Source organism: Brachypodium distachyon, chromosome 3 (genome assembly GCF_000005505.3).
Source record: "Brachypodium distachyon strain Bd21 chromosome 3, Brachypodium_distachyon_v3.0, whole genome shotgun sequence".
Lineage (NCBI taxonomy): Eukaryota > Viridiplantae > Streptophyta > Magnoliopsida > Poales > Poaceae > Brachypodium > Brachypodium distachyon.
Window position 1 is genome coordinate 26,740,981 of NC_016133.3, and position 14,801 is coordinate 26,755,781.

A 14,801-nucleotide genomic window follows, 5' to 3' on the forward strand; every position below is an offset into this window, starting at 1 on the left:
CACAAATTCAAAAATCAATGCCATATGTGTCTGGGCCAGGCCTAGGCTACTGTACAGATGGCAGGCTGCCGCTGGCATCGACTGGGCCGTCAGGGTCCGCGGCCCATACTTTTTCTCTTTCCCGTTTAGTCCGGTACCGCTAGGTTCAAAATTTGAATTGAAATCAATATCCGGCCTGTTTCCTTGACAGGTACCTGACCTCTAGCGCACCGTTGATGGGCCAGCCTCAGGGAACCGAAGGCCCGTGACCCTAGCGCCTAGCTTCTTCCCAGACACCCCCGTTTAGCTCTCTCCTGCGCCGCCGGCAGTGAACTGCTCCGCCGTGAGAGAACCGAAGGGAGGGGAGGGAGGCGCACCGCAGGTTCCCAACTCCCCCCCCCCCCTTTTTCCCTTTCTCCTGCTCCGCCATGGGAGAACCGAAGGGAGGGGAAGGAGGCGCACCGCAGGTTCCCAAACACCCCCCCGGTTCCCTTCCTCCTACGCCGGCGGCGGTGAACCGCTCCCCCATGGGAGAACCGAAGGGAGGGGAGGGAGGCGCACCGCAGGTTCCCAAACACACCCCCCCCCCCCCCCCCATTTTCCTTTATCCTGCGCCGGCGGCGGCGAACTGCTCGCCATGGGAGACCTGAACAGGGGCTGCACCTTGCCTGGCAAATCCGCGCCGGCGGACGGTTGTCGACGGTTGGTGAGTGGTCCTCCTACCCTTCGTCCCAGGCTGGACGGTTTGCGGTCTCCGACCGAACTCGTCGGCGTCCTCCGCCCCAACACGGAGTCGTTGGCCGACGCTGTACCTGTGGGCGCCTCCATCAGCGGAGTCTCGACTCCTCCTCCTCCTCCTTCAGCAACCGTACGCAGCACAGCGGTGCGTCTAGTTGACTCTGACGGCTCTGCAACGCGACGCCAATTTCCTCTCCGGACGGACAATGGTAATTTTAGTTCCATCGAGCTGCAATTTGGTGGGGTTTTCCATAATGTTATGTCATTCTCCGCGCTCGATCCATATCTCAATAGGTTTTATTTCTTGATACAGCATACAAACGCGGGCCATCTGTCACTTTTCCTGATCAACCGTTGATCAGCAATGCAATCAGTAGCATGTTGTCGAGCCCGTCGACAACGGCGCTCTACTATTACCCTGCCGGAGGAGGTCCATGCCATGTCGTTCGTAAAACAGTAACCCCATGCCATGCCATATCGATTGATCAACCACATTAATATAGGTGAGCATAATGTTCAGATCGAGTACCCGTGGATCTCACAACAGGGTACCATATTCCTCATCTAAAAGTTCCTCAAGTTTTTCATTGTGGATTGGGTGATAAATCCATCCTAAATATACGTGGGTTCTGATTTCTGATTTGTGGAACTTACATGCGGACAATTGCTTTCTCATCTCAGCAAGATTATTTAGATTAAATTTGCTTTCATGCGGACAGCAAGATCATCGGCAACATTTCAAACAATATACATGCCCTCTCAGCCAGCGTTAACTATTATTGACCCCATATCAGTGATTTTGCTCTGCCCCGGTAACTTGATTGATTTAGGCTCGTTTCTGTTCTCAAATGGGCCCCTTTACGGAATCATACCGGGGCCAAGCAAAACTAAATTTTAGACTATCAATTGCTACATAGATTGATTCTGTTATTAAATGGGGCAATCGATTTGAATACGTTAGCTGCACCAACTGGGATACAACTTAAAAGGGACAAAAATTGCAAACATTGAGGGGTTTGTGTGAAGATGAATATGGGATGAAAGATAAAACATTGGTCAATCACAGCTTTAAAACTGGCGTGATCCCAAGAAGCTGGAAGCACTGTCGCATCACGATTGCTGTATCCTCCGGGGAGGACGTAACTACTTTTATGTATATAGCTAGTAAATACCAATCACACAGCTGCCGGCATAATCCTATCTGTCAGCCAAATCACAGAAAGTGACCAGATTACTACCGCGGCCCATCGATGGTAATCTGACCAGGTAACCCATGAAACATGGTCGGAAAGCTGTTATCTCCACGTCTCAGAGATCCTAAATACCAGAGGACGCAGGTTACATACACTTTGCAGATTTTTCACATTGACGTGTGCATTGTCAACATCAAATACACTTGAAAAGAACCCACATGAGAATAAATATCGCCCATACATACAGGAAGAAGCAAATCCGTGAATGTAACCACCCCCTTGCTTTGACATGGGTTTCCGTCTTCTGCATAGAGCTCCCTGCCTCCATAGATGACTTTTCCTTTGGAATTTGTAAGCTTGTGAATTTATTCTCAGCAACTCTCCATACAGGCAATCGTATTCCTTTCCCAGCATGTGCTGGTTTTCGTGGAGGTCTAGCATGAGCTGGTTCACGATCTGCGGCTACTCATCGTCATGCCATTGGAAAAATCCACACCTCGAGGCCTGAACCATAGGAAAACACTTAATCATAGGCAGACAAACAAGCACTTGTGAGATTATAGAATCATGTTCATTACCAACTCACCACTATTATATCTCCTCCCAGCATTGTTTTTGCTCCAAGATATCCATCGCGGAGTTTTGTCGCCGCACCAGCATAACACGGCGGGGTGGTACTGCATAGGCTTCTCACCGGGGAGGACAGGTGAGGGCGACCAATCTCTCCTACGGCCAGACTGCTGCCGCTCCGGGGAGGACCCCTCGCCTGCATCCATACAGACAATCTCCCCCACCCCGCCACCTGAAAATGGACGAGAAGCTCCGCCGCTGCTTTACATATGCTGCGAACATGGCACCGATAGCCCCAAACCATGAGAACAACAACAACAGCTCATAAACATAGTATATGTTCTATCGAATAAACGACAGAATGAGCCACCACGGGGAAGGCATAAACCACAACAATGTCATACGGTTTTATGATCAACAAATACCATACCTAATTCTATGGTATTCTTCCTCTGCGATTCATCGTGCAGACGGCCGTTCTCCTTCCCAAGGATGCCAAGGTTATGGCGGAGGTCTAGCAGCAGCTGGTTCACGAACCACGGCAACTCATCGTCATGCCACCGAAAGCCAGCACATCTAGGGGACTGAACCATAAGAACACCCATAATCAGGACAAGGGACCCATAAATGTTGGCCAAGAGAAAATATTAGGGATTACCGAGGAGATTTGACGCCGCACCAGCATAACACTGGGGGGTGGTACTGCAGATGCTTCTCACGGTAACGAACAGGTGAGCGCACAAATCTCTCTTCAATCCAGCATCCGGCCGCTCGGATGAGGACTGCGAGCTTAAATCCATAAAAACCGCCTCCTGCAAAACGCGTCCAGAAACTACAAGCCCAATTAATCATGGATTCCTCGCATGCCAATAACCCGTCTCCAATCCAAAGCATGAAAACAAAACCAGAACAGAACAACAACAATCTGTGCTCAGTCTTTAACTGAACGCAGAAGCTAGAGGTGCAGGACAGAACAACGTCGGTGTAAACAAGGTTTAACCTTAAAAATAAAACACACATGGTTAAATAATCAGACTTCCTCATAATTCGTAGGGATCTACAGCATGTATTCTTCTGTAATATTTTCTTCCCATTTAAAGTTCGAACACAAGAAAATTGGGCACATATGAGACACTTAATATGCCACGGAGGTAGATGAACTAGATGCTGCCAGACTAAGAATGATCCCATAAAACAAGTGCATTCTCAAGCTTTAGAAATTTCCAACAGATCTTTTACCGCATTTGTTCCCAGGCAGAAAAGGCACGAACCCATCTCAACGAACTATAACCCATGCATAGGAGCCCGTCACATACCTCGCTCGCAGTATGACTCCGTCTCTGGACACCGTTTAATGAAGCTCGCCGCCGCCGACAATATTCAGGACTCCTGACAAAAAAACATACGAAATGTTCACGGTGCCCATCTCCACAGAGCCTTGACGGAATACAGCATCAAGCCGATACAAGTTCCAAATAATTGATAAAGATAAAGAGTCCGATCCATGAAACTGTTGTTTGCCATGAAAAACATATGCCTAACATGCTCTGTTCTCATTACGTACCTAGAACAACCAACTTTTATCTGGCAATGGAGATGCAGAAGATGGATGTGCCTCAACCCTTGAGTCAATCCTTGTCCGGCGTGATCGGCGGTGATAGTCGGGCTGCCGGAGACCTCACGGGTTGAAACTGTACCTGCCGTCGGCAAATCAGAAACAATTTAATGGTCCCAGTGGAAATCTAGTTCTGAAGTCGACATGAATCAGAGATACTTGCTTTCTTTGCCGATGAAACCCGAAGCTCCAAATCTCCGGTGGCTCGTGCGGACGACGGCCAAACAGCTGATGGAAGTCTGTGAAATCATATGTGATGTGTAACATTGGCAAGTGTTTTAGATGAAACATTGATGTGGATACTTTGGATAATATGGATATTTAAGTGATGACATGTATCTTGTTTTGACTTATGTGGTGTGCTAGTGGTGTGCTGATCCATTAGTTTCTTACGTGAAAACATGACGTGAGTTGTGTGAAACTTACCCTGAGTCAAGTCGTGGACTTGTGCTCGTACTGGTTATTTGTGTGTTCGCTTTCAGGTGTTGCCGGAGCTAGAAGAACGTGGTCGATGACGGGATCGAGAGACGAAGCTTGGGAGAAGCTGAGGTCGAGGATTAAGGTCATGCGGGACGTTCGTGCGAAGGAACAATGGAAGTGAAGGCTACGATGATCCGGGAGGGCACCGGTTTGTCGTATGTTGTTTATACCGGAGATGTACGGTATTGGAGATATTCGATACGTGATGGTCGAGTTTTGAAGACATCACAAGAAGAGTTGATGGCATGAAGTGACATCGAGGTGAAGATATGTAGGTCCAGCCGTGGCTGGATGAGAGCTGTTTAAAGATTAAACAGTAGCGTCATCAAGATGGCGTCAGATGGAAAAATGGTCTACATGAAAGTTGTGCGCGTCGTCGAGACGAACAACTTTTCTTTTGGAGTCATCTCAATCCGAGGTCGTATGCGGGCCCCACGGGCCAAATACTGACCGGGACAGAGGAGTCCGTGTTGGATTCGGATTCGGTTTAGGGTTGCGAATTTTCCCTTATAAATAGAGAGCATCCTAAGTAGGGTTTTAGCAAGGACGTGAGGGAACTCAAAACTTTGGATCTAGATCAATTCTTGGAGAGTTCTTGGATGCATGGTTGCATCTTTTGTAATCGATCGACATCGTTGCAATAAAGAGATTCATTGGCGGTGTCATCTCTGTTCTTCTCGGATCTTCGTGAAATCTTCGTGCTAGATCTTTCTAATACTTTGGTGCAGGTTTATCACAAGTTCATAATACTTTGCTGCAGGTTTATTACGAGATCAAGAGAAGATTGCGATTAATTCATCTTTCTTGTTATTCCTCGAAATTGGTTTTAGATTAATCCTCGTAACTTTCTGTCAGCTGTTACTATTTTGATCATATCTTTTGATTGGTAAGTCCGATTGAGCTGATTCTTGTTGCGTTGGTTAGATAATTTTAATACCTTTCTTTTCCATACTCTTACGTATTTTTTGGTTCATCCAATCAAAAGTTACGGCTATTTTACTATCACGGACAGAAAGGTGATTTAGGGTTTGAACTTTCGGGAAAAGTTTTAATTTTCTTCCACGCAATCATTCACCCCTCTCTGATTGCCTATCTCGATCTCACAAAGTCCGTTCCTCGTCTCCTCCGCCCCCTATCCGTTCAAATCCCGGTCTGGTCCTGGGCGCCCGCGGCTCGCCTGACCTCCGTGGCGGCCTTGTCTCATGGAGTGTGGCCGCGGGAAGGTCAGATTCGGGGCGGCGCCCCGGGAAGGTCGGCTTCGGGGCGGCGTATCGGCACCCCGCTCTGGCGTCTGGGGAGAGCGGGGGAGCGGGGGTGGGGAGGGAGGCGGCGGAGGAGAGCGGGGGTGAGGTAGAGACCGGGGGTGGGGAGGGAGGCGGCGGAGGAGAGCGGGGGTGGGGAGGAGACCGGGGGCGGCGGAGGGAGGCGGCGTAGGAGAGCGGGGCCGTCGGAGGAGACCGGGGGTGGGGAGGGAGGCAGCGGAGGAGACCGGGGGTGGGGAGGAGAGCGGGGCGGAGGAGAGAGGCGGCGCAGGAGAGCGGGGACGGCGGAGGAGAGCGGGGGTGGGGAGGGAGGCGGCGGAGGCGACGCGGGGAGAGCTAGAAAGGGGGAGGCGTGGAAGAAGCTTGACCGGGGGCGGGGGAGACGAGGGAGAAGCCTCCAAAAAGTGGTCACGGGTGGCAGCGTGGTCCTCCTCCAACGGTAAGAACTCCAACGGTAAGAACCTAGGGGCTAGCGTGCGTAGGCCTGCAAGTGGGCAGGTTGAACAGCAGAGGGCAGCTTTATGGGATTCCGCAAACACCCTCAGATATCAGAATTGCCGAGAAAATGATCTGGGCTGCGAATCGCGAGGAAGCATCCGACGGCTGCAGCTGTATCAACCGGGGAGGACGTCCATACTGGTACTTCTCACTATATATATTGCGCGACCGGCCGCGCGTACAATCTAGCTGGGCATGTCATCGTGCGACCTTGTACGTGTCGGTGAACAGCTGCACGTACGATCCAGCTGGGCCTCCAAGCAACGACTCATTTACTGATCCTAAAAGCGGGCTGCATCCTTTCTAACCTAACACAATAACGAGAACCTTTGCTAATTTGGGTTGGGCTGCATGGGACTAGGACTTTCTCTATTTTCACACATCTGCTTGGTTCTCTCACCAACAAATTAATAAAGGAATGGAGCAAAAAACTACATAAAAGTAATCAAGATGAGATCAAGAAATACATTTAAAAAACAAAGAAATAGCAGTAGAGAGGGCATAAAGTTAGCACTCAAATGCTCAGACCCCTAGCTTTTGACTTGTCCCTAAATCACTCGAAAATTTTACAAATTTTAAGGATCCGAGACAATTTCACATAGTTACCATAAGGCAATACTTGAAGCTACCACATGTTCAGGCTATGAAACATAAATTTGCCAATGATGTGGAATGCAAAGTTACCGTGACATGCACTACGAACCTACACTCCATGGGACACAAAGTTACCATATTAAACACAAAAGAAGTTACCATTCCAGCTTTGTGATTATCACATCAATAAGACCATAGTTAAATACGTTCATCCATTTATTTGCTTGCATCATAATTAAATTCGTAAAAATCATCATATGGTCTCAGTTCTAAAGAAAAGATAGCAAACATGTCAGTTTGATATGCCTCGTGCGAAAAGAAGAAAAAGAATACCACACAACTAAAAGTTAACGTGCTATCGAACGCAAAGTTTCCATGGCATGCACAAGGAAACTATAATTCCATGGAACACAAAGTTACCGTGCTGCGACACAACCTCCGGGGGAAGGGGGGGGGGGATGTGCAAAGTTACCATGGCATGCACTAGAAATCTACCATTCTATGGAACATGAAGTTACCATGCTGTGACACAACCTTCAGGGAAAAAAATACCGCACAGAAAAGTTACCATGCTATGGAACGCAAAGATAACATGGATTCACTAGAGAGTTACCATGACATGCACCAAAAAGCTACCATACTATGGAACACAAAGTTACCATGTTCTGACACACAAAGTTGCCATGCTTTAGAGTTTGATATGCCTCCGGGGAAAAGAATACCACAACCGAAAGTTACCATGCTATGGAATGCAAAGTTACCATGGCATGCACTAAAAAGCTGACATTCTATGGAACACAAAGTTACCATGCTATGGAGTTTGATATGCCTCGGGGGAAAAGTATACCACACAATTGAAAGTTAGCATCCTATGAAACACAAAGTTGACATGCTATGGAATGCAAAGTTACATGGCATGCAATAGGAAACTACAATGCTATGAAGCACAAAGATGGCATGCTATGGAGCGGGAAGTTACAATGACATGCACTAGGAAGTTACCATGCTATGAAACACAAAATTGCCATGGCATGCACTAGTAGGCTACCATTATGTGAAACACAAAGTTACCGTGCTAAACACCAAAAAGGTTACCATTCAAGGCTTTGTGTTAACTTATTACATTAATAGTATCATTTTTTACATGCCTTCATCCATTTAACAATTTTACTTACATCATAAATTCCTAAAAGCATCATATGGTCTATGTTGTGAAGAGAACATAGCACACATATCATTTTCGTATGACTCTGGAAAAAAAACACAATTGGAATTTATCATGCTATGAAACACAAAGTTGCCATACTATGTAACCAAAGTTACCATGGCATGTAATACCAAGCTACCATTCTGTGGAACACAAAGTTGCCATGCGATGGGAACCCAAAGTTACCATGGCATGTAATAGCAAGCTACACAGATATCAGTTTGATATGTTCAGTGAAAGAACAGCACAATCGAAAGTAACCATCCTGTAAAATACAAAGTTACCATGTAACATACTAAGAAGCTACCATTTTGTAACGGTGATATACATCAACAACCACAATTAACTACCATTCTGAACCAACCCAACCGGTCATGGATAATCAATCAACACTAAACATTTTGGCCACACAAAAATTTGCATCCATTCTAACCAAACCCTGCAACCACCTTACAACATTAGATGAGATCCACCAAAATTCCTGAACAAATCCACCCACAGCATCCAGTGCCTCCACCCCCAAATCCACTCAACGATTACCATAGCCATAACCCCTCCCTGTATGAATCTCCTAACAGAGAAATCACACGTGCTAATTATCGCATTGTTGCGGGAAAAAAAAAAGCAACAACATGAGCCATGTCACATTTGGAATCATCGCTATGACAAGATCATCCGTCACGTCGTCTACTCGATTCACCCCGGAAGCAAAAGAATCGTCTCATCCCCTCTCTGCTCACAGATACAACATCACACAAGACTGCCCCTCCATCCTAGCTACTTGTGGAACACGAGGACACTCCTCTGAACCCTATTCTTCCAACTAGGCGCCACCAGAAATTCCATTACCAGTGCCTCCAACCAGTGAATCAACATAATCCATGACTTTTCCTTTGCTCGGTCTCATAAATAAGTCTGACTGCACAACCATGGAATTAACCCATGTGTCCCTTCCCTCTCCCCCATCCAAATTCCACCAAAATTCATCCAAAATACCAACCCGAACGTCGGAGCACGGTCTCCGACACCGAGGATGCCGAGCACCCCCTTTTTGGTTCGGTGGAGGGCGAGGTGATCGCTCCGGCGATCGCCGGCGTGGCGATAGACACGAAGTGTAGACACGAGAGTTTATTGATCCGCGCTGAACGCCATGCAGCGCCCTATCTACTATACACGGTAGAAAAACCGGTTCGCAGGGTAGTCGCCCTAGCCTTGCTCAGCAAGACTAGGCCTGCCGATAAGACTCCTGTCAGTGCATTAAATGCACTGCGTCCGCCGTTTTGTCCTGTCTTCACTGTTCTGCGGGTCCCGCCTGCATGCCCGAGCACGGGTTGCTGGGGTGCCCCTCCTCGGCTAGCACACCCGGCTGGTTGCCGGGAGGCATTCCTTCAGCTTCCCGGGACCGGGGTTCCCGGGGGCTTCTTGTATTCGGCCCTTAGCTTCACCTTCACCAAGGGTCGTCTTCTCGAGGTAGGCTTCCCGGATTCATCGCTTCCCGGGAGGCCTTCCTGACTGGGCTTCGTCACTGGCGACCCACACGTCCCGTATCAGTGGGACCCCGTGGGCCACTGGTACGACAGTAGCCCCCGGGCGTGGGCCGGCAGCCTTGAAGTTCCTAGCAAGTGCTATCCTCGGTCGGTTGCCGGGCTACGCCCTATCCGACACGTGGGTCCCAAGGGGGGGAACCCCCTGGCACCCGGCCTCGCGAGCCGCATTTGTAGTTCCACTTCTCCGAGCGAAACGGTCGGGCGCACGATTTCGTGCCTTATCCCCCTTGATCACCAGATAGTTAAGGCCACGTCGCGCGCACCCCTCTTAATCTCCGATTCTTTAGGGCTCTTTATTGCCGATCGTGGGGGGTGTCCGTTGCAGTCCGCCATCTCCGATAGATACCCAAGGGCAGCGGCGGGCACCCCCCATTGTCTCTCGCTCCTGCCATTGCCTCCTCCCAAGCTCCCCGCTCCCCAACTCCAACCAAACCATCTCTCCACCTCCACCAGGGAAGAAAAAGATCGAGCACGAATGGCGCCGCGATTGGTGCTGGGTGCGCACAGACGAGCTCCAGGAGTTCCACGAGGAGCCCCTCGGGCCTCCGAAGGGCTCTGACGCCTGGCCGCTCCGCGACCAGAAGGACGAGGAGCTAGCCCCGATCTATGCGAAGATCAAGGCGCTCCGTGAGGCTGGGCTCACGGACACGGATGGGGCGCGCCACTTCATCGGGAGGCGCGTGGCCCCCCTGCAGCGGCGCTCGCATCCGGCATGGATGTACACTGGGGCCGGCGACCGGACAAGGCTGCAGCGCACGGACCTCCTCCCGGATGAGGTGCAGTTCTGGGTGAAGGGTATTACCGGCGAGGACGAACCTTACCGGCTGGCCCCCGCTTGGAGCACACCCGCTCCACGCTAGGATCCCGAACCCGTGAGTCTGGGATCTCCCACTCTGCGACGAGTAGAGGATCATGGAGTACCCCTCGGCGCAGCCCTCCCCCCCGCTGCCCAGGCCCCTTAAGGGCAAGGAACCAGCTGCCGACTCGGGGAAGGGGGGCCCAGGCCAGGCCTCCGCCCGGGCTGAGGGCTCAGACTCTGACGACTCCTCGCTGGGCGTCAGAGGGGACCTCAGCGACGACGACGACGACGACGCTCCCCCGGCAGCCAGCGGGGTCGCGCCGGAGGAGGACGACGAGGAAGACGACGTCCCCCTGGTGAGGCGGTCCGCGGCGGAGTGGGCTGGCAAGCGGGAGGCCAGCCCGCAGCCTTAGGACCCTCACGGCGAGCAGGGGCTGGGGCCTCCGGTGGCAGCGATGCGGCTGCAACAGCCACCCCGACCACCCCGGCGGCTCTGACAGCTCGCCCCGCACGAAGCAGCCCTCCAGCGAGGAGCATCCTGGCGGACAGGGTGCTCAAGCTCAAACCGGCGGGGTAAGTCCAATGTATCCAGGACACCTTTGATTTCACAAATTTTTCGTGTGTCTGACTAATTTGTTCTTGTGCTTTTCTGTTCGTCGAGGAAGAGGGGGTAGACCAGCACGTCGCCGACAACCCCGACCAAGAAGCCCCGCCCGGCATCGGGTGGCGGCGACCAAGATGCCGCTAACGCGGCGGTTGTGACAGCGGCAGCGGCCGCTAGGGACCCAAGGGTCGCAGGGCACCGGCCCGGCGGGAGGCACGTGCGAGTTCCAGCGTTTCTTCTATCTATTCGCGCCATTTCCCATGCTTGACGTAGGTGCTTCTTGTGCAGTTGACGGAGGGGTTCCGGCTGCGCCTGTGCCTACAGAGGTGCGGGTAATCGACGTCACTGGCGAGGTCGACGATGATGCTCCGGCGGAGGTTGCCTCCGTCGGAGCTCTCCAGCAATCGGTCACGGCGCCTGCCGGGGCTGTGACTGCTGCCACAGGCGACGCCATGCAAGGGGCGTTGTCTGAGGCGGGTGACACGGAGCAGCCTCCGCTGGCCGGAGCGGGCGGCGGTGCCCTGGAGAAGCCCCCGAGCCCCCAGCTCGCCCCTTTGAATGAGCAGGGAGCAGCGGGGCTCGGCCAGGCCGGGGGCGCGCCGTGAAATCCCGACGCACCCTCGGGATCACAGACGGTCGCAGCAGGGTCATCCTCCTCTGCCAGAGCCGCCTTCAGCCCGGGAGCAGGGGAGCTCGCCGGGCAGACTTGGGGTCTGATCACCTTCGACCCCAGCATGTTCCAGCAGGGACACCAAGTGATCAACAACATCTAGCAGCAGTAGTGGATGTTCGTCGATTTCTTCAACAACGTGCAGCAGCATCATGCCCGCGTAGTGGCGGAGCTGGGCGCAGCACGACAGGAAGCGGAGGAGCAGCGCACCGAGCTGCAGCGGCTCCAGGAGGAGTGCCAGCAGGCGCGGCAAGTCAGGGCGGCGCCTGCTGTGCAAGGGGTGCCGGAGGCGGAAGTTCTCCAGCAGCCGTGGGATCTCCAGCAAGAGCACCAGTGGGAGCTCGAGCTGGTGAAAGCCACACACGCCAAGAGCGAGGAAGAGCACCAGGCGGCTCTGGACTCGTTCCAGAGGCATCTCCGGGAGAATACGGACTTACCGTCTGGCTACTCCCTGGAGATCCAGCGTCTCCGTCATGAGGTCGGGGAGCTGGAGACGGCGGCTGCAACGGCAGCCGAAGCCTCAGCGTGCCGGGAGAAGGACCTGCAGGACCAGGCTCGCTCCCGGGAGCGCGAGCTTGCGGGGCAGCTCAAGCCGCCCAAGATGCCAGCTCGTCCCTTCAGGGTGAGCTCGACATGGTGCGGCAAGAACTTCTCAAATCGACGACGACAACACCAAGAAGGCTTCCGAGATCGGCAGGCTGAAGTCCGAGTGCCATGAGCACAAACTACAGGCCCAGGAGGCTCGTGGGGTGTGCACTGAGCTGCGGGCCCACGGGACAGGGGAGGTGGCCAGGCTGAAGAAGCTACCGACTCGGCGGTGGAGGCGGTGCAGGGATTCGACATCCCTGTGGCTTCCTTCGATGGAGCAGACATGGGGAGCTTCACTTCATTCTTCGCAGACTTCGTCGGCCGGCTGAGCGGCCTGCAAAGCTGTGTGATGGCCTTCAGGGACTGGCAAATTGGCCTTCGGCCAAGCAGGTCGCCGGCAAATTCTCACCCGGGTTCACTCCGCCCACCCTGACTTCCCGTTCGAGTCGGTCTTCGACGCCTGTTCGGACGAAGAAGAAGCAAAGACCCAACGGGAAGCGGTGCAGGGCGTCGTGGACGAGATGGTGGCGCGGATGCAGAGCAAGGTCGATGAAGACGAAGCCGCTGCTAAGGAGGTTGCCGGAGAAGCCCCCGATGCCGAGGATGCACCTGACACCGACGCAGCCGCCCCGGGAGCACCTCCCACATAGTTTCCTCTCTTCTTCTTTTTTTCCTGCAAGTGGCACGTGGCGCCTTAGAACTTTTTATGTCATCTTTCCCTTGTCAGTACCAGTGTTACTCATTAACTCGTTTTGCTCAAGCTTCAACATATATCCAATGCTACTTTTACTTGCTTCTTTGCCTAAGACTAGTTTGCCGGGGAGGGGCTCTGTCCTTCTCGTGTTTTAGCCTTGCGTACCCGGGGACTCGCCAACCACGTGCTTGGCCAGACTAGGGACCCGGGACGGACCCGCGGTGCCGACCTAGGACCAAACAGCAGCGGCTAATCACTCCGCCTGCGGATTCACTACCCCAGCACGCACGCCTCCGGGACGGACCCGTGAGCCACGTTTGGGGGCTGTCCTCACCCCGCAAGCATCCTTCCTATGCTCCGGCAACACGGGGACCGAGCTTACCCCAGCAAACCAGTGTTACTAAAAGGAAAAACCACTGGCCCAAACTGAGATACTTAGCTTCCCGTTCTTTTTGGACTCCTTGCACCTTGTTGAGAGCGGTGGCAGTGCGCCCTCCAGCAGCACCCTCGGAGCCGCGGAGGCATGCACCACCACCGCATCTTTACGACGCCTCTCGCTTGTCTCATCGCCATTTCTGGTGTCGTTTCGTAATAGATGTGGCAGGGCCGCAATGGTGGGAACACCCTTAGCGACAAGCGCAGAGGGATGCACCACCATCGCCTCTCTGCGACATCTCTTACCTTCTTGCCCGTTGCTGGTGCTGCACTTGCCCCGGTCTCTTTAAATAGCCAAAGCACAGCTCTTGCCTCCACACGCCCGGGACCACCAGTCGCCGCGTGGAGGCACTGGACCTGTCTCAGTTTCCTGCATCAAGCTTCGAAGTAATTGCCATATATGTACAACTTACTCGCAAGATGACGACACCCGTGACCACCCCACGAGCGTCACAGTGTGCCTTCGCCCCATCTTTACCCTGCATGTCAGATTTCTGCAGTGCCCAAGGTACATAGCAAAAAAAAATCGAAATGCACAAAAAACAGTATAAACTGGATAACCTCCTGCCTCCCAGCCCCCGGGCACAGAAGAGTCGACCTCAAACCTGGTTGCGAGGATCTTTACATTTCCATGGTGCCTCGCCGGCACGTAGCACGTTGCGGACGGGTCCACCAACTGCCGGGCCTCATTCCGGGGCGTCCTGGTAACGAGCTTGGTTTTCGGGGTTCCGGCAGTCCCCTGCTCACAACCAAGGATGAGGAGACAATTCTGTGCGCCTAGAGCAGGAGACAGAAACATTCATAAATAGCAAGGCACAATATCCACCACCAGAACACTTATCTTTATTCAACTTTGTGCTAGCGGATTACAATCGGGCCTTGCCCGGCTACACTAGCTTAAAGAGGCACGCTGCCGCAGCGTCACCCGTGGGTAAGGCACCACCGTTTCACGGGTAGAACTTGTGCAGGTAATCAATGTTCCAACTATTGGGCACCGGCAAGCCTTCTTCGGTTTCCAACCAGCCAGCCCCCGGTCGGGTCACCTGCACTACCCGGAAAGGGCCTTCCTAGAATGGAGCCAACTTGTTCCCGGCCTTCATTCCTTGTATCTGGCGCAAGACGAGGTCTCCAACCTCGAACCCCCGGGGATGGACTCTCCTGTCGTGATAACGATGGACTCCCTGCTGGTAGCTTGCAGCTCGTACAGCAGCCCGGCATCGAATCTCCTCGATGAAGGTAAGGTCATCAATCCTCTGCGTGTGTTGGCTCTTGTCGCTGTACGCACGTACCCGAGGTGACCCATACTTGAGCTCGAGGGGCAGCACGGC

At 52.8% G+C, this 14,801-nt stretch overlaps 2 long non-coding RNA genes across 3 annotated transcripts; one reads left to right on the forward strand and one right to left on the reverse strand.

Annotated features, from left to right (window-relative positions):
* The first annotated feature begins 204 nt into the window (after positions 1-204).
* LOC112271457 lies at positions 205-1,368 on the forward strand. The gene is made up of 2 exons (XR_002964434.1): positions 205-926; positions 1,031-1,368. It is a non-coding gene; the product is annotated as an uncharacterized LOC112271457 (long non-coding RNA).
* Positions 1,369-1,444: 76 nt separating this feature from the next.
* Positions 1,445-4,406, reverse strand: LOC112271458. Of its 2 annotated transcripts, none has more exons than XR_002964436.1 (3): positions 3,139-4,406; positions 2,497-3,064; positions 1,445-2,414 (listed from the first exon to the last, which is right to left on the reverse strand). It is a non-coding gene; the product is annotated as an uncharacterized LOC112271458 (long non-coding RNA). The 2 variants fall into 2 exon arrangements; XR_002964435.1 differs by having other exon boundaries at positions 1,467-2,414; positions 2,497-2,752; positions 2,911-4,406.
* Positions 4,407-14,801: the final 10,395 nt, after the last annotated feature.